General features: G+C 38.6%; 1 long non-coding RNA gene across 1 annotated transcript in view; it reads left to right on the top strand.

Annotated features, from left to right (window-relative positions):
* The first annotated feature begins 2158 nt into the window (after positions 1 to 2158).
* Positions 2159 to 19876, top strand: part of LOC309615739 — a 56131-nt gene continuing 38413 nt past the window's right edge. The window contains exon 1 of the long non-coding RNA XR_014237036.1: positions 2159 to 5742. This is a non-coding gene — a long non-coding RNA (uncharacterized lncRNA). The remainder of the gene's footprint in view (positions 5743 to 19876) is intronic.

The following is a 19876-nucleotide window of genomic DNA, read 5'->3' as shown; positions in this document are numbered from 1 at the left end:
AGAGAAGGCTCTTGAACCTCCCTCCTTCCATGTATGCACTGAATGTACAGCTAACAAGGGGACAAGTCCCTCTGAGAGAAATTCAGAAACTACCTGAGTGACTCTTACATATCAAGCAAATAAGAAAATACCCACAATATCAAAATGGATAGGAAAGGCTGAGACACACTCTCACCACAAACCCCACCCCTGGCACAGGACCATACAATTGGGACGGAACCCCCAACTCCCAACTTCTCCTTGAGGAGAAAAGAGTTTGGATCACACATCTAGCATCTGAACTTTTAACGCTCCCACTGGGGGATGGGGGGGGGTCCCAAAATATCTAGCTCTGAAAGCCAACAGGGCTTGCATTCACAAGTATCATGAAACTAAGAAGCAGTTCTCCCCCCCACCCCATTTTACTGTGACATAATTGACATATAACACTGTATTATTTTTAGGTGTATAACATGATGATTTGATATATGTATATATTGTGAAATGATTACAGTAAGTTTAGTTAACATCCATCACCTCACATAGTTACAATTTTTTTTTCTTGTGAGAATTTTTAAGATTTACTCTTAGCAACTTTCAAATATATGATACAGTATTGTTAATGATAGTCACCATGCTGTACGTTACCTCCCCAGGACTTATTTACCTTATAACTGGAAGTTTATACCTTTTGACCACTTATACCCGTTTCGCCCACCTTCACTCATTTTGCCCCCCGACCCCAGCTCTAGCAACCACCAATCTAGTCTCTGTATCTATGAGCTTGGTTTTTTCAGATTCCACATATAAGTGAGATCATATGATATTTATCTTTCTCTGTCTGACTTATTTCATTTCAAATTCAATAGAGGGGTTCAAGAGCAGACTAGATCAAGCAGCAGAAAGGACCAGTGAACTCAAAGACAGGGCAGTGGAATTCATCCAATTAGAGGAGCAAAAAGAAAAAAGAATAAACAAGAATGAAGATATCTTTAGGAACTTGTGGGACATCAACAAGCATAAAGATGTACACATTATACAGATCCTAAAAGGAGAAGACAGAGAGAAAGCTTATTCAAAGAAATAATGGCTGAAACTTCCCTAACCTAAGGCAATATCTAATTTATCTAATACCTAAACTAATATCCAGATCCAGGAAGCCCAAAAAGTATCTAAAAAGATGACTCCTAAAAAGACCCACACTGAGACATTATAATTAAAGTGTCAAGGGTTGAAGACAAAGAGAGAAACTTAAAAGCAGCAAGAGTAAAAACCTGGGTATGTAAAGGAAATGCCTGTAAGACTACCAGCAGATTTTTCAGCAGAAACTTCGCAGGCCAAAAGGGAGTAAGCTGATATATTCAAAGTACTGAAAGAAAAAAACCTGCCAACCAAAAATACTCTACCTGGAAAAGATGTCCTTCAGAATTGAAGGAGAGATAGTTTTCCAAAGAAAAGCTGAAGGAATTCACCACCACTAGCCCAGCCTTACAAAAAATGTTAAAGGGATTTCCTCAAAATGAAATGAAAGGACACTAATTAGTAACATGAAAATATACCACACACTGGTAAAGATAAATATGTAAGTTAGGCTACAAAACAAGTCTTAATAAACTTAAGAAGACTGAAATCATATCAAGCATCTTTTCCAAACACAATGGTATAAAATTAGAAATCAATTACAAGAAAACTGGAAAATTCACAAATATGTAGAGATTAAGCAACATGCTCCTGAACAACCAATGAACCAAATAAGAAATAAAAAGAGAAATTTTAAAAATCTTGAGAAAAATGAAAATGGAAACACAACACACCAAAACGTGTGGGATACAGCAAAAGCAGTTCTAAGAGGAAAGTTTACAGTGATAAATGCCTACCTACATTAAGAAACCAAAATGATCTCAAATAAGCAACATAACTTTACAACTTAAGGTACTAGAAAACTAAGCCCAAAGTTAGCAGAAGGAAAGATATAACAAAAGTCAGAGCAGAAAATAAATTAAATTGATACCAGAAAAACAACAGAAAAAAACAATGTTACTAAGATCTATTTTTTGAAAAGATAAACAAAATTGACAAATCTTTAGCTATATTATTAAATAGATTATGACCTATTAACTGATAAAAGGAACTCATACAACTCAATAGCAAAAAAACCCCAAATAACCCAATTAAAAAATGGGCAAAGAATCTGAACAGACTTTCTCTGAAGAAGACATACAAATAGCCATCAGGTACATTAAAAGGTTTTCAACATCACTAATCATTAGGGACATGCAAATCAAAATCAGAATGAGATATCAGTTCACACCTGTTAGTATGTCTATTATCAAGAAAGACAAGAGACAACCAGTTATCTGTCCCCATAACTGCAGTTTAGTAGCAGGAGAATCACCCAGACAGACCTAGTCAATTTATATAACCATGGAGATAATAAAATGTTTTAAGCTACTATGTTTTGGGGTAGCTTGCTATTCAGTCATGAATAACAGTAACAATCATCTACATTGCTTTCCTTCATTCTTTTATTTCTTTGTATTCATCAATTTCTCAAATAGTCATAGAATCTTGTGGTCAAAATAAACTTAATTTGCTTGAAATCTTGATTGATCTTGTATTTTCAAATTTTATTTTCAAATTTACCGGGGAGGCTCTCTCTAGTTAGTTCCAAATCTATGTGTAAAAGAATGATTCTATCCATTCCACTCTTTGGTCCCCTGAACCCTGGTGGCAGTGTGTGCTGCTGCTGTCGCTAGCTGCCATGTAACAGTTCAGAGCTAAGTCAATTACCTTTACTCCCTCTACTCCCTCTTTTGTAATTGCGAGAGCAACACAAGATTTGAAGGTGGCCAATTTATGTTAACTCTCAGCTGTACACTCATTACTGACCAAAACATTCCCATAGATGGTCACAGGAAACATAAATAAGACGGCTTAGAAAGTCTGAATTATGGCAATGGCAGTAAACATTGTAATGAGGAATGTTACATGGAACCAGTGCAGAATAACAATTTGCAGAATCCACAACAGCATGAAACCGAAAAAATATTAACTATACTTTTGAGAAAAAATAATTCTCATAGAAAAAAATTCATCTAAACCTAATTTTCTTTCAAAGATGTGCCTTATAACTTTAATTTCACTGCATTTATAATGCACAACATTCCTCCTAGTTACTAGCTTCTATTTATTAATTCATTCAACCAATATTTATTAAGTTACTTACATGTGCTATGCATAGACTATGCTAGATTCTTGGAATAAAGAAATATGAGAGAGAAAGAGATCCCTACCTCGACCAATTCATAGTTTAGTGCGGTAGACAGAGAAGTAGACAAGAAAAATCAAAATTCAGTTTAAGTACTATACTAAAATAGAGCAAAATAAAGGATACTCTATAAGAAAGGTAGCCTGAGAGATTAAGGGGAATTTCCTGGAATAAAATGATTGAGACTGAAGCTGAGTCTTGAATGATTAGAGGCCTTGTGTACCTGTCTTGATCTTTGGTCCACAGTCTCCATGCCAGGGTTCATCAGCCAGGACAAATATTTATTGACCATGTTTGCAGGGCTCTGGCCTGGGTCCCTGGTGAGTCAGCACCCTTCCCCCTCAACAAGGATGAGTCCACACTCATAAAGTGTCATTCTCCACCCAGTTAGAGCTCATCCAGTGGCTCAGGAAGGATAGCACTGCTCAGACTGCTCAGACCCCGAGGACTGAGTATTCTTAATGATAGTTTTGCATTTTGATGTAGAAGAGACTTATTCAGTCAACTTCGCTTTGCACGAATCTCCACCCCACTCAACCTTCCAACATCTCTTTTATTCAGCAAGTCAATAAACCTTCTCTTCCCGTCAATTCCTGAATTTAGTTACTTATCGTGAGCCCCATTGGAAATTTTGCTTTTACTTTTGATATTTCAGTCTTGAGATAAGACTGGTAGCACTGCATCCGGCTGATCTTTATATTACTGGAATAATCTTTTCTTTTCTCCCCTGTGTGGGTTCTCCTGCCTCCTTTCACTCATCAGATTCTTAGACGGCTAATGATCCCATGGGTCCCACACCAGCCCCTTCCATGGCAAATCGGCTGTATGAGGTCATTGATCATGTGGTCACCATCATAAAGTAGGGGAGCGAGGGTCCCCAATTTCACCCCAAAGTATTAGGCAGCCTCTTCTTTAAGTCCTACCTTGACTGCTAAGCATGCTGAAAGACAGTTTCTTTTAGAGACAAATTTCCCTGTATTATTTATTTTCCAGCAAGCTAAGACTCAAGATTACCTAGTTGCTAAATCCTAAACTGGTAGCCTGCAAGGCAAATTTAACCAGCAGATAGATTTTGTTTGGCATTCATGGTATTTTTAAACATTTTTGAATAAGTTGCTTACATATAAAACTTCTATTTCACATAAAAATCTGAATTTCCAGCTTCTTTTTAAAAATTTAGAGGATTTGGCATAATTCAACCCTCATTCCAATTAGAATCAGTTATTTTGGGAGTAATAGCTACCCTTGAAATGTAGACTCACGTCCTCCATTTCACTTTAGCCCCTACCCAGTGAACTGAACTCAGAGCCTTTGCATGCATTTTCTTTTCCATTTCTCAACTCCTTCACTTTATGGGGGGGGCGGGGTGGAAAACAACTGAGACCCAGAGAGACCTCAAGATTTTCCTGGGCTTACACTTGGTGATACAAACAGAACCAGAACTTGAACATGGGTCTCTCTGCTCCACTTCATGGTGCTACCCTTCTATCTTATTTACATCCATAGCTAACTGCTTACTGTGATTAACTGCTTCAGGCTAGTGTCCGAGCAAAGATGGCAGAAGGACTGAACATCAAACTCCAAGCAAAGGGTAGTCATGGCTCGAGTCTTAACATTTGGATTTTGAAGAGATTTGAGTATTTTGACTTTTTTTTTCTCACCCAATACCTCTTTTCTGTGGCACATTAAAGCAGGTGGATATGAAGGTCATGGACAAATGTTTTTCTGGTCATTGTACATCTTTGTCCCATGAGAGGATGTGTAATTCCTCCTCACAATGACTTCTAGTTAACTTGATAGGGAGAGTCCACTTGAAATATTATGTCAATGTCACCAACGATTTTGTAACAGAGACGCAGTAGATTTTCATTTTATATCTGGGCCTGGTGGGAGTGAGTTAATAAACATTACTGCACACTCATAATTGTGAACTTCTTTCCAATAAAACATCCTGTCGGTTCTTATGGAGTAGACACTTTTCTAAGTGATGAGATGGAGCCCTCCTTCACACCAGCCAGGACCAGTAGCAGAATTCCAAAGGATAAGCTTTCCCTCTTATTTCAATATATAGGTTATATTGTTATTAGTTTTACTTGTTCCCCAGGAAGCTGATTAACAGAAAATAGTTCCTCTATATTTTTAATGAATGAGTGGTCCATCCCAACAAAAGCATGAAAACTTCAGATTAGCTAGAGCTTTTTTTTTAATAACCCTTTTCTTCTCCCCAGAGATGTCTGGGATCTCACAGTGAGGTGCTTTGTGAGCTTCAAGCCAAGGTTGATTTGAGAGCATGTGCAGACTGTGACAGGCTTTCAGGGAAGCCACTTCCCACATGTGCTCCTCTGGTTCCCTCATTGGTGTTCGGGAAGAGGAGGCTGGTTCCTCCCAGTGAGCTGGGTGCTATGACAGATTAGACTTCTATGCAAGAAAATCAATCCTGCACAGTTGATGTACTGCTTTAAACTTAAAGACCGCTTGAGACCTGAAATTGTAAGGTAAGCAGTGCTCAGCCACAATTCTTGAACTTTGAAACTGTGAATGTAATTTGAGGACGTTCCTTAAAACTCTTTGTTGTTTAATGTGAAACTTTAATGTTCTGCCTCTCCCGCTGCCTTTAAGAATAACAGCTCACTGTCAAATATGCACATATAGCTCTGATTTAAAAAGACACACACACAAAAAAACCCACTGCTTAAAAAAAATTCTTCCATAATGAAATAGTCACATAGATATGTTATACTTTTAAACTTGTGTGGAAGTGTGTAGGATGGGCTAGGTTTTCTCTCTGCTCTCAGTGTAATCAGTGTCCTTTAAAATGGGATCAGATTATCCTTGCTACTTGAAAATGGGTCTGTGTGCAGGAATAATCCTGTAGAGAGAAAACCCCAGTGGAACTGCAACCAAATGTCAGTCCAGGTCTGTGGGTCTTTATCCCAAGTGTCGCTTGGTGCTTGCTTAAGCATGGGAGGAGATTAGTGAAAACCCTGCTGTTACAGTGGTCTTGGCACTGCTCTGCAAGACGTGGAAACTCTGCTGGGATCAGGTGTTGCTGTGTGCAGGCCTGCTCCTGTGACTGTGGCCAAGGAAGCTGGGAAGCTGGAAGTCGTTACAGTGCCCACCAAGAGCCAGAGGCGTGCCAGACGTAAGATGATGCAGAACACACTCAACAGTATGTATGTAAGGCAGTTACTTGTCTAATGCTGTTGACAAAAATCCAATCTTTCTGTAGAAATTTATAAGCGCTTTTAATGTTTTCATTCAACTTCAGACTCCAAAGGTGAAATACTGGATGCTTTTAGGTATCCAAATGCTCTATTTCTAAGAGGGCATCACTGTAATATATCTCTCTGTTGTAGGGGAAAATAAGATGTTGAATCTTCTCTCTGTGCTCTGCAGACTGCAAAGTAGAAAACCTACACTATATTCATGCTGCTTCTTTTCTCTTAAATCTTTGCCCCAATGTTTCTACTCTCCTACTTTGCCTTTGGCACTTACCTGGGGACTAAGTTAATTGTGGGTATCTTCAACTTCTCCTGAGATTTCCAAACCTCTTTTTGTGCCCTTTTCACAGACAGCACCAAAGTGCATCCACACAAATCAATTAGATTCTTGCTCATTATTATCTTCCTCACCGTGGATCGTGGTCTATATTGATATATTGGCCTCCAGTGCACATTCTTATGATACAGGTTCCCTTCAGTTTACAGGCTGAGAAGGTGAACCCCAGAGGGGCTAGGGCACCCCACCTAAAGTTTGAAGTGACAGCCTTGGTGGGACCTGGCCTGGATGCCATCCCCCCTCTCCCGGGCTTTCTCCCTTCCAGGACTAAGCTGCGTCACCTGGCCCCAGTTAGTTCCATGAGCCTACCCTTTGAACCACATTACTGATTAGCTGCACACGGTTTAAGTGAGATGCTTACTCACTGTAAGGATTAGAATGTCTAAGCTACCTTAGGCCTGGAGGGAAGAAAATTTCCCCACCAGGCATGCAATAAAGAATGTGGGGGTCTGGAAAAGAGAGTGGCTATCTGAGGGTTTTTCTCCTTCTCTCCCCATATTTCCTGCTAGTCTCGGCACACATTTTTAAAACAGCTCAAGCAGAAAGGTGAGGTTCCTAAGGAAATGAGGCTGGGGCTATTTGCTTTGTGCAGCTAGGATACCCAGGATGTAAGGCTCACAAGGACAAGCAGTGGGCTTGGATTAGCATTCCAGTGTGCCATTGCCTTGTAGAAAGAGTTATTTTTAACCTGATAACATTTCTGCACATCTGCAATCCAAATACCCTGTATGTGAGAATAAATACTTAGGCAATGTGTTAGCTTCATTAACCAGACACTACATCACAGCCATTCTTAGGAATTCCTTGTCTTGTTCTAATAAAACTAAAAGCAGAAGAAAAAAACCCAAACAAACAAAAAAAACAGTTGGTGGGAGGAACAAAGGTGAAATATATTGCCTATGTCAGTTCAGGAAAAACTGCCTAATAAGGGACCAGAAAAATTTTTCAAGATTTCTCTCTTCCTTTATCCAAGGATGACATCTCCTCTATTGAAAGATTCACTGAAGTTCTTGTGTTTTTTTAATCTCTGACAGTCTTGAGTCTTTTCCTCATAGCTGCACTCAGACTCTGATTTCTCAGCATGGGAATGCTTGGGGGGAGTTCCCAAAAGATAGACAGAAGCACTAAAATTATAAGCACTAGGAATAAGAATTCTCTGTCATTGTTAACAACCAAACCCTGATGAAATCACCACCATTACAGAACTCACATTTAAAGAATGTCTCATTTGTCTCTAGAGGTAATAGATTCCTTTATTTTTGTTATTTTTACTTTTCATTTTTATTGAATGAATGGAAGGCTGAAGGAATAGTTGAAATTAACTTCTACAATTTCGTATCTCATGTGAAGCACGTTCCTTCAATCATCCTACAAGTTTTCACTGAAATTACCAGGCATGCAAAGTCTAGGTGAACAAAAAACCCTGAGAGATGCAGTTAGACCATTTTATTTTTTAAAAACTCTAGGAAGGTGAGGACTATGACTTAAAAGTTAGTAATCTTGACTGTATCCTTTCACAGAGAAGATGGAAAATAATTTAGATATTTTATCTTATGTAATTCAGTACATTAGGCAAAATAATAGAAAGTGTAACCTATCACCTATGTACCTGGTAGCAGCACTACGGAGCTCAGGAAGAGATGGCTGGCAATTTACAGGAGTTTCTGGTGACTCCAATATACCCTCCCTCTCAGACAGCCATAAATATAGACCGGGAGGTAAGAGCAGGACCAAGCAGCAATCATGGCCCTTGAAACCACACTGGTTTTTAAAATCACAGTAATAACAGTAAGGTGGGTCAAGGGAAAAATAGCATCGGGATACTGACAAGGTAGGAGAATATTAAATGTATGTCATATTCTTGAAGTGATTCTGTAGAGATGCCAGAGGCTGGAGAAGTTGAGCAATTTCCTTAAGAACTGGTCAGTGTAAAATACTTGGAATAAAGGCCTGGACGACAGCCTAGCCAAGTCTGTCAGCACTTATTTTAAGTAGGAAGTTACTCCCCGTTGCTGTCTTTAGACAGCTTCAAAAGGAACTTATACATATTGCTTAATTTTCACAAACTAGCAAGATTTAAAAATGGATTATTAAAGGAGTGGTTTGTGGAACAACCAAAAGAGAAGCTAGTGGATCCCTAGAATCCATCATGGATTCACTCAAAAGAAAATCTCCTTGATAGTCACATTTTTTTTCTCTATTGTATTATTAGCCTGGTAGACAGATAGCATGTAATTTAGCCAAAGGTAATTTGGTCTAAAGCAAAGTGGTCAACACAATAAATTAGTTGAAAATGAACATCTTCCATCATTATATGTTCAATTATGGGTGATAAAGCATAGGACAGCTTTATAGAGCTATAAGTATCTATAAAAATTATTTTACAGTTTTCAGAACTTTTTATCATTATGTATAACGAGTTCATCTTCAAACAATTACTCTGTCTTTATTGTGAAAAGTTTGAACGATTAAGGAATTGCTCAAGGAACAAGCTAAGGATAAAACAAAAGGAGCTAATCATTTGAAGCTAATAGAGTAATTGAACAATTGACTACCACTGTGATTTATGTATTATTTTAGACTTTTTAGCCAACACATGTTCATTATGGGAAAATTATAAATACAAACCAGAAAAGAATTTGTTTACCATAATGACATTCAAATAGTACCAACCAATGATTGCAAATTAGTGTATGATAGCCTTCCATATGTGTTTCCTTGGACTACATATGATATTTTGCCTACCATATGGTATTTGAAAACTAGTATATTAAAAAAATAATAATCCATCAGTTGTTGGACATTTGCATTCTTTTAATTAACTACTGAACAGTTAGATTGTTTCAATCATTCTACATTATAAGTAAGGCTTGAAAGGAATAACTAGCTGGAAATGAACTAGAAATTTTAAAAAATCAAACTATTGAGAAAAGGCAAAATAGGAACAAAAATATATAAGATACAAAATGGGTCACAAATCTGTCCAGAGTACACAAAAATGACCAACTTTGAAAAAACACCGATTGGCATTATTCCGTTTTAACTAGATCATTGTTTGGACAAAATTGTTTTCTTGACCAAATTGCTTTTTGTCAAATTGCTTTTAGCTAAATTAAATCAGGCCAAGTTAGCGGGAAACATTGTTCAAGGAAATGCAATAGACAAAATACTACCACATGAACTTCAGTGGGGCACTATGTAATTCCTTCATGATATTATTGGAAACAAGATTAAGAAATATGAGCTGAGCTAATGCAATTAGGAAGATTAATAACTGGTTGAATGAACATACTTAGAGGTACTTCTTAGCAACCGGGGGGGTGCGTGGGGTGGCGTCTGGTATTGGCTTATAACAAAACTCTGTTCTTGGTCTTATCCTAATATTCTTTTCAGTGTCTTAGATAAATGTATGTTTAACAAATTCTTAATATAATGCCAAGAAGATTGATATATTACTGTGTTGACATCATCAAAATCCAAACAGATCTTAACACGTTGGAATAATGATCTGAATCTACCTAGACCTATGTAACAATGATAAATATGATTATTTACTTGGTTTATAAGTGTAAATGTACAAGTACTGGTTGGAAGAACTTACACTCGTGAAATAAGACTTTATGATTTCGGCTGATATTAAATTCCATACAGTGTAGACAAAGAAGGCAATGTGGTCTTTGGTGACACTGTTAGAAGCATAGGTAAGGAGTATGAATGGGACATGCTGTATGCAGAGCCCTGTGCTAACTATAGTGCAAGCCCCACCCCTGTAATTTTCATTGCTTGTGAGTACACACTCCATCCTTGAACTACCTTTGAAGCCTGCAGCCCAAATTATTGATCAATTCAGATGATGACTTCAAGATTTCCTACTCCAAAAGATCTTTTCATTTCAATGTCACTGAGGCATTTGTGGGTGAATATGGAGAGGACGGTAATAGTTAGCCCAGCAGGGCAGGAGAAATCTTTGAGTCTCTACAAGATTAAGAATAATGATTATATTTTTTTAACAAAGTGTGGTTGGATAGTCAGGGCCCTGTAGGACAGGGTCATGTAAGAAAATACTCTTCATATCGTGTCAGTTAGTGACCAGGGGAAAGATTCCAGATGCAGTGGAACAAGGCTGTGAAAGTCTAGAAGGACCATCTGAGTTCCAGGAGATGGTATGAAACACACCAGCTAAACCCAGGTATGAAAGGCTCGAGAATGCATGAGTACGCTCTGAAATGATTGAAAGACTCAGGAGAGAATGGAAACCATTGATGAGCTGACCTCTTCTCCCTGTCCCACTGCTAGGACTGTGTTTATCTACATGGTAGAGGTATCTGAATTCCTTTTGATTTGTTTCTACAAGGGTTGCTTTCCTGCGTCTGTGCTCCTTTTCACCCATCTGTATCTGCTGATTATTGGCTTGAGGTTGAGTCACTAGTCCAGATCTGCAAGATCAGGCTGTGATTTCCATTGCTCTTAATCCAGTGTCACTGGAAAGAAGTCAGTACATAGTGTGATTTAGAGCACAGCCTAAGATTTAGAGCTAGGCCCTGCCACATGCCAGCTTTGGGAAAGGCACTTAAGTTTTATCAGTCTGTTTCCTCATGGGTAAATAGAGATCATAGTAGTATTAACCTGGTAGGGCTGTCAGGAGAATTAAATAAAATCACGTGTGGTAAGCCACTTAGCATGGCTGGAACATTCAATAAAATTTTTAATTGCTATTGTTGTTGCTTTTAATTAGCCTCTATGCCAATCCTGTATATCCCCTGTGGCTGAACAAATACTGATGTAAAGTAATACAGTGGCCTTCCGGGCTAGAAGCAATTATGAGGACTAGCCAACTGTCACTGTAATAAAAGGTAGGACCCAGGCAGCTTCAACACAATAAGGTATTCAGAAGGAAGATGAATGACTAGCAATGGACATATCTTCCACTCACCTCCTCACCCACAGTCCCAGGAACTGTTCTCTTCAGTCTCCATCTAGAACTTACCACCATGAGCATAGCGCTAGCCTTCCTGACATAAGGGAACCCACTCCTATTCTTGGGAGGTTCTGCAACTACCTTACAAGCAGAAATTCTTTTTTTCCTGAGACTTTAACAGAATAGTCTACTAAGCCCTCATGTACCTTACAATACAGCTTGAACAATTATCAACTCATAGCCAGATTTGCCTTATCTATACTCTCCCACAACGCCTACCCCCACATATTTTTGTGACATGAGTCTAAGACGTCATCACTTAATTATAAATATTTCAATTCAGGTTCAAAGACCCAGGCTTGGTTTTAGCCCTTTTTCCCCCCACCCAGGTGCCATTTCTTTTTTTTTTTTTTTTTAAACATCTTTATTGAAGTATAATTGCCTTACAATGGTGTGTTAGCTTCTGCTTTATAACAAAGTGAATCAGTTATACATATACAATATGTTCCCATATCTCTTCCCTCTTGCATCTCCCTCCCTCTCACCCTCCCCATCCCACCCCTCTAGGTGGTCACAAAGCACCAAGCTGATCTCCCTGTGCTATGCAGCTGCTTCCCACTAGCTATCTATTTTACATTTGGTAGTGTATATATGTCCATGACACTCTCTCACCCTGTCACATCTCACCCCACCCCCTCCTCATATCCTCAAGTCCATTCTCTAGTAGGTCTGTGTCTTTATTCCCGACTTGCCACTAGGTTCTTCATGGCTTTTTTTTTTTTTTCCTTAGATTCCGTATATATGTGTTAGCATACTGTATTTGTTTTTCTCTTTCTGACTTACTTCACTCTGTATGACAGTCTCTAACTCCATCCACCTCATTACAAATACCTCCATCTCATTTCTTTTTATGGCTGAGTAATATTCCATTGTATATATGTGCCACATCTTCTTTATCCATTCATCTGTCGATGGACATTTAGGTTGCTTCCATGTCCTGGCTATTGTAAATAGAGCTGCAATGAACATTTTGGTACATGACTCTTTTTGAATTATGGTTTTCTCAGGGTATATGCCCGGTAGTGGGATTGCTGGGTCGTATGGTAGTTCTATTTGTAGTTTTTTAAGGAACCTCCATACTGTTCTCCATAGTGGCTGTATCAATTTACATTCCCACCAACAGTGCAAGAGTGTTCCCTTTCTTCCACACCCTCTCCAGCATTTATTGTTTCTAGATTTTTTGATGATGGCCATTCTGACTGGTGTGAGATGATATCTCATTGTAGTTTTGATTTGCATTTCTCTAATGATTAATGATGTTGAGCATTCTTTCATGTGTCTGTTGGCAGTCTGTATATCTTCTTTGGAGAAATGCCTATTTAGGTCTTCTGCCCATTTTTGGATTGGGTTGTTCGTTTTTTTGTTATTGAGCTGCATGAGCTGCTTGTAAATCTTGGAGATTAATCCTTTGTCAGTTGCTTCATTTGCAAATATTTTCTCCCATTCTGATGGTTGTCTTTTGGTCTTGTTTATGGTTTCCTTTGCTGTGCAAAAGCTTTTAAGTTTCATTAGGTCCCATTTGTTTATTTGTGTTCTTATTTCCATTTCTCTGGGAGCTGGGTCAAAAAGAATCTTGCTGTGATGTATGTCGTAGAGTGTTCTGCCTAGGTGCCATTTCTGATGGATATTTGAAATAATTAAGTCGAAAGTGTTTCAGTGCAACAATTATTCAGCACCCACTAAAAAGGATAATTTTGTAACAGATCACATGAAAAACATTTTTACCAATGAAGAGGTATCAGGTTCTTTTCACATTTTTACATCTCTGAAATCAGGATGAATTTTACAATTGATGGCAAGTAATAGTTCAATTGACAGTGTTATTTTTCTTTCTTCATACATAACCTAATGATCCATCTCAGAAGATGATATCTTAGAAATGAAGAAATGCAATACTTGAGAAAATAAATGGACATACACTTAATCTACACACAAATAACACCTAAAACTAGGTGCTTCACTGCCTTTTTACACACTTTCCGACACATGTCCATATGAACAAGAAAATGATAATGAATTCAAAGCAAATTGAGTATGTAAGTTCTGAAAGAGAAAAACAGATATTTCTGAACACCTTAGGATACAACCTGGGAAGTCTGGAAAAGAAATAAAAACCACATAAGGATTTTATCCCAAAAGGCAAAGAAGCATACCTGATACGGAATATGAAGCCTGAAATTCTCAAGATGAAGTTGTCTCTCCTTTAATAACGTTTCCATAGTCAAAACCCTCCTTTCTTTATCATCAGTGCCATCTTCACTCATTGCTTTAGCTTTCAGAAGTTTTGTAAATGGAGGTAACAGAAATGAAATGGCATGGTGAATGTGACAAGAAAGGAAAGGAGGGTCGCGTGGTGGCCCCAAGGGGTTGGGAAAACACATACTTTTGTCAGACACAGAAGAGCTGGTACGTTTATGCGACTGCACTGTTTCTGTATCAGCTAATTTGACAGGCAAACGCATCTTTTGGACATTTTTAGAGCTGCACGGTAAATGATATTTTTAAAAGTCTGGTGTGATAAGGGATCACGGGATCTAGGACAAGCTGTGTGACTCTGGGCAATCAGCTAAGGAATCTCTGAACCTCAGTCTCCTCATTCTAAAAAAACAGCAGACTAAAGAAGACTCCTTACACAGCAGACTCCTTACATTAGACTGTAACCTTCAGGAGGGCAAGGATTTTTGACTCTTTTGTTCACTGTCAGAGCAGGGTCTGACACATACTAGGTGCTCAACAGATGCTGACTGATGAGTGAATGGATGGATGAGTTTTAGTTCCCAAACTCTGGACAAATGCAGGGGAAGAGAGAATTTACTTCTAGTAACCGTGACTAGTCCAAGAATGTTCACTAAACACTGTGTAAACTGAACAAATAATGTTTCCCATATACATGATTTACCACTTGTCAAATATATGTAGGTTCTTTTGTGGTTAATAAGAATTTAAAACTGTATAATTAATGTTATGTAGCACTGTGTGAAATTCTTCAACAATATGAGCAAACACTATACAGTACTTAGTTTGACAGCTACCCTAAGCACTTTAAATTTATTAGCTGATTTACTCTTCACAGCACACTATGACATAGAAACTTTAATTATCCCTAGTTTGCACACGCAGACACTGAGGTAGAGAGGTGCAGAGATGGAACTGACATTCAAATCCAAGCAACCTGGATACAAAGTCCCTGCTCTTAACCACAGTGTTCAATTAGTACTGCCAAGGAGTCTTCTTTCTAGCTCGTGCAGTAACTCCTAGACTGAAATGACATCTAAGATCCCGTCCAGCCCATAAATGCTGTGATTCTGTATAGTGAGTCCTGATCCATATATCTGTAACATTTAAATAGCAGCACAAAGTGCATTCAGAGAATCATTGGCCATTTCTCCTGAGACCCATGGAGGTGGTGGTATAAATTTTCCTCCATTTAGAGATTAAGAAGCTGTGGCATGACATTCCCAGAAATTATGCCAGAAGTCCTGGGGTCAAAGGAATGTGCAGACCTTACTAAAAGCCTGAGTCTCATTTTAGCAGCAGCTTCTCTTCCTTCAGGGGCAAGTGAGGTTATTTTATGCCTCGGTTTATTCCAGGTCCCTGTGGTCAGGCGCAGAGTATACTGACACATTTAGCCCAATGGCTTGCACTGAACCAGCCAAGTGACATTGACTTACGACCTTCCCCTTTGGGACCCTCATTAAGCATAAGCTTTGACACCCAAGAGAACCCTGGAGAGAGTCAAAGCTTGGAATTCATTTCCTTTTTAGCTTAATGGTTCCCTCTTCTCTCATTTTGGACCAGACCTTTCTCAATGGCTGCCTCTGAAAGCCCGCCCGCCTCCTGTTGGTTAAACATTACTGAGTCTCATTATTGGGAGAAAAATGGGAAAGCCAAAATAATAAAGAAGTACTGTCTCCTGTAAGAGAAAAAATATCCTAGGTAGTAATTACTCCATATTCTGAAATGATCCTACTAGGCACTGTCTTTCCATCAAAATTAAACAGTACAAAGGAACTGGGAGGAGAAGGGAGCTGGTGGAAAAAGTATTGTTTCCACTTAGCTGCTGGTCAAAAGAATTAATTTGAATGTTCTTATTACTTACTTATTTACTTAGCGGTACAAAACTAACCATTAATTCTTGACCATAACAAGATTAAGTATCTGTAGATTGTTTTCTTATTTTTTGTCCTCAACTTGATAGCCTTCTCTATGTTTTGTGGCATTAGATTAAGAGTTCTTAATGTTTTTTTCTTTCTTTTGTGGGGGTGGGGTTGGGGAAAGGGGATCATATATTCCTTGAGAATCTGAAAAATGTCACAGGGGTGCTTCCTTGAAGATTTTCATAAATTGCGTAAGATGTCAGAGGGTTCAGGTATTCTCCTATTCCAACTTCCACTCTACAAGGAGTAATAGGTAAAACATGATTAAGAATTACCTTGAATGAGAAGTAGGGATTCACTTTTAAGGAACCTGAGTTGTGTTACTGGATGCTTCACTGATTGGTGCCTGGCCTTGAAGTGGTGGCCCAGTAACAGGGACTCCACCTTCTCTGGCCTCCTTTTTTCTCAACATTGTGACATTTACAAACAGTTTATAAACACTTTCACCCACACTGTCTCATTGTATCCTTTTGGTCAAGAGGGGTAAGGTTTTTAAATGTGGTCACTGAAATTCAAAGCAGGCAGCTGACTTCCTCCAGGCGAGAAAGAGCATTGTTAAGTCCATGGCCTGCAACAAGCTGTGAATGCCTTAAAGGGACTTTTCACCAAATTCAAAGTCAATGTAGCTCCACACTTCTTCAGAAAAAAAAAAAAATCAAAGGAAATAAACTATTTATGTGGAACCCCTGCTGTTGATTTGTTCTTTCTCACTATGACACCAAAGACTTAACAACTGTAAAGACAAATTGAATGTGTCTGCTACTAAATCCTTATTTAATGTGGTGTTATGAGTGATGATGGGCCACAAAGCAAGAATATGTAGAATGAAGAAAGTCTGCATGGGTAGTTTCATATGGTGAAAAAGCTACCAAGTAGAATGGAAATGTGATGTTGAAAAATTAGTGCCTCTTCAGTACCCCTACATTTTCCCTCTCAGGTCCTGAGTCCTGATTGGAAAAGACTTGTGATCACTGGGCCAAAGAAATGTCTGTGTTTCATCCCTGGAGGGACGAGGACAGAATAGAAACTAGTACCCACTGGTGTTTGTACAACCTGATTCCCGTTCCTCCCTTCCTGTGGAGACTGCACTTGGACACTTCACTTCCTGTTACAGGTTACCAAGCTCTCTTCAGAGAGGTGAGGTCAGACTTTATCACTGCTCACTGGAGGAGGAACAGGTGCTGTAGCATCAGGTTTAGGCCAGTAAAACAGAAGCTGGTCTCCTCATTCAAGGGAGTTTAGAACCATGGGCCTTTCATTTCCCTGTTAGAGAAGCTTTAAACTAGATCAAATCTGACAGAGCCAATCTGCCTTCCTCCTTCCTGCTCTCCATCCTCCCTCTTCCTTCTCTCTCTCTTTCTGAAAATTACAGGCAGGGAAATATATTTGTATATAGTTAAGGATCTGTTGCACTTCTTGTCTATACTGTGACAGGCTACATGTTCTTGAAGACCAGGGCACAGAATTTCATCACTTTGTGACATACAAGTTTCATTTTATGGATTCAGGAAATGGGTGTTCAGTGGGTTAAGAGATGGCCACAGAGTTAGTTTGGAGGCTAGAAGTGATTCCTAGTGATGCTTTCTCTCAAATCACCAAATTGCCTCCCTAGATACTACTACTGGAAAGAGTGGCTGAGCTGAAGGCAGATATGGGAGTGTGGAAATAATGAAGACCATCCTAATGAGAATACATGGAGGTGATTTATTCAGTTTACTATAACAAGGGAATCAGACACTATCACATGCATTTCACAGACTGAAAGGCAGGCAGAGGAGTGGGAAAGCTTTATAGTGGAAAAAGGGATGATGGAAAAAGGTGTGACCTTTCTGGACACTGCTAGCATGTAGAAGCAGGAGGAGGGCCAGCTAGAAGTGGGGCATCCTATGTGATTGGTTAGGAGAGCATTTTTTGGCTAAATAACTCCTGAGTTGGAAGCAGGGATTAAAAATAGGGAAGTTGATAGTCACTGCCCAAGTCCTGACTCTAATGGGCTGGCTGCTCAGAGGCTGGCCTCAGAGCACAGTTGTTACATATGGTCCAGCTGTTGTCGGCTTATATGTTCAGTCTCTCAGGAGGGATTACTAAGGAATGAAGCCCTTTTCCCATCTTCCAGAGGAGACGTATCAATGATATCTTTGAGTCTTCCTTCTCCTTTACCCTCTGTGCTCCATCTATCACAAGTTCTCTCCCTGAGAAATCTCTCTGACATTCACTCTTTTCTTCCCACTAAGTTTTTGTCGAGAACATCATCTCCTCCCTCAGGAACTGCCAAAACTCTGACCTAGCCAGACTCCTTCCTCCATTCTCCTGACCCTTAAGTCCATCCAGCAAATTGGCCACTCTTAGGCTAATTACCCCCAAACCAGCTGCCTTTGTGACACCCAGGCTCAAAGCAAATGAAACAACACCTAATATGGCTCCATCTTAACCAGTGAAGATCAAATTTGTAAAGTCTTCAGCCTGACTTTCAAATCCCTTCATGATCTGGCCCACATTGCCAGCCCGGCTTTATTTACCCCGTCCCTTACTACTACCTTCCCAGCTCTCCAATGCTATGGGTTGTAAACCACTCAAAGAAAGGCCCTGGAATAGGCACCTAATGGGCTAGGAATTTGGTCCTCAGTTAAGCCATGTGTATGGCTTTATGTTGTATGGCCACAGACTGTTCCCTCACACCTGATATAACCACATAGAAATATGTCATAAGGTCAACCCCAATTCACCTTTTAGATTTTTTTTAAAGTATTTTATAATTTAGAAAGTATTTTTCATATTCATCACTCCAAATGATTCTCCTAACAAACCTGGGAGAAAGTTTGATGCAATATTTTATAGATGAGAAAATACATGCTTCATAAATTATGTGATTTACCCCAAAGTCATACAGATAGTAGATGGGAAGAATAAATAAATAAACAATATTTTCAGTCTCTGTTCTTAGAACCATGCTCTGGATATCCATCCACCTGACCATTTATTGTACATATTTTTTCTGAATGCTATAGAAATCTTGGGCAATATATAAAAGGGTAAAAATGACAGAAAAACTCACCTATAAACACTCCCCTATAGATAACCAATGTTAACATTTTGTATATTTCTTTGCAGTTCTTTCTCTACTATTCCAAAATAATTGATCCCAAACTGTATATAATTTGTATTGCTCTTTGTTAATTAAATATATGACAAAGATATCTCCCCATGTTTTAATAATTAATGAGATTCATATGAATATTTGATGTATAATATTTCATTTTTTACACATATAAAATATAATAAACTATACCCAAGCAACTAAACATTTAGTTTGCTTACAACCTTTCTATTTTTTTAAATGTTGCTATCAACTTTTTGTCCATAAAGTATCTTGATCATTTACTGAGCATAGTTCTAAGATTTCTATCATTGAAAACAATATTGTGTGATATTAGAATATTATTTTCTAGAAATATAGTTTTAATTCAAACTACTATCAGCAGTTAATGGGAATAAACACCTCACCTCCCTCTCACCAACACTGAATTTGATGTTCTCCAAACCTTAAGAAGTTTATGGAGAAAACAGTGTCTCATTTTAACTTGTATTATTATTGTTTACTGCTATTGAGACCAAATTTTTTTTTTCAGATTTTCATCAGCTTTTTATATTTCCTCTCTGGGAAAACCTTATGTCTACCTACCAATGTGGGTAATGGGGTTGTGGCTGTTTTCAAATTAATGGGTATGAGCTTTAAACATTAATGTAAACCCTTTGTGATATCTTCTGAGGCAACTCTAAAGAAGGTATAGAGCGCAGTGTACCCTCTGCTTCCGCAGATTTCAATTTGTTGTTTCCTCAGAATGCAGCTAAAGGCCTAGGGGCCACGTCTGGTAAAGAGAGGGACGTTTTTCTCAATAGAACTGGATTGGAAAGTTCCCAAGAACAGGCATTGCA

This window comes from Balaenoptera borealis (genome assembly GCF_965194805.1).
Source record: "Balaenoptera borealis genome assembly, chromosome: 18".
Taxonomy (NCBI): domain Eukaryota; kingdom Metazoa; phylum Chordata; class Mammalia; order Artiodactyla; family Balaenopteridae; genus Balaenoptera; species Balaenoptera borealis.
Note: the sequence above shows the minus strand (reverse complement) of the source record. Positions and strands in the feature narration are given on the sequence as shown.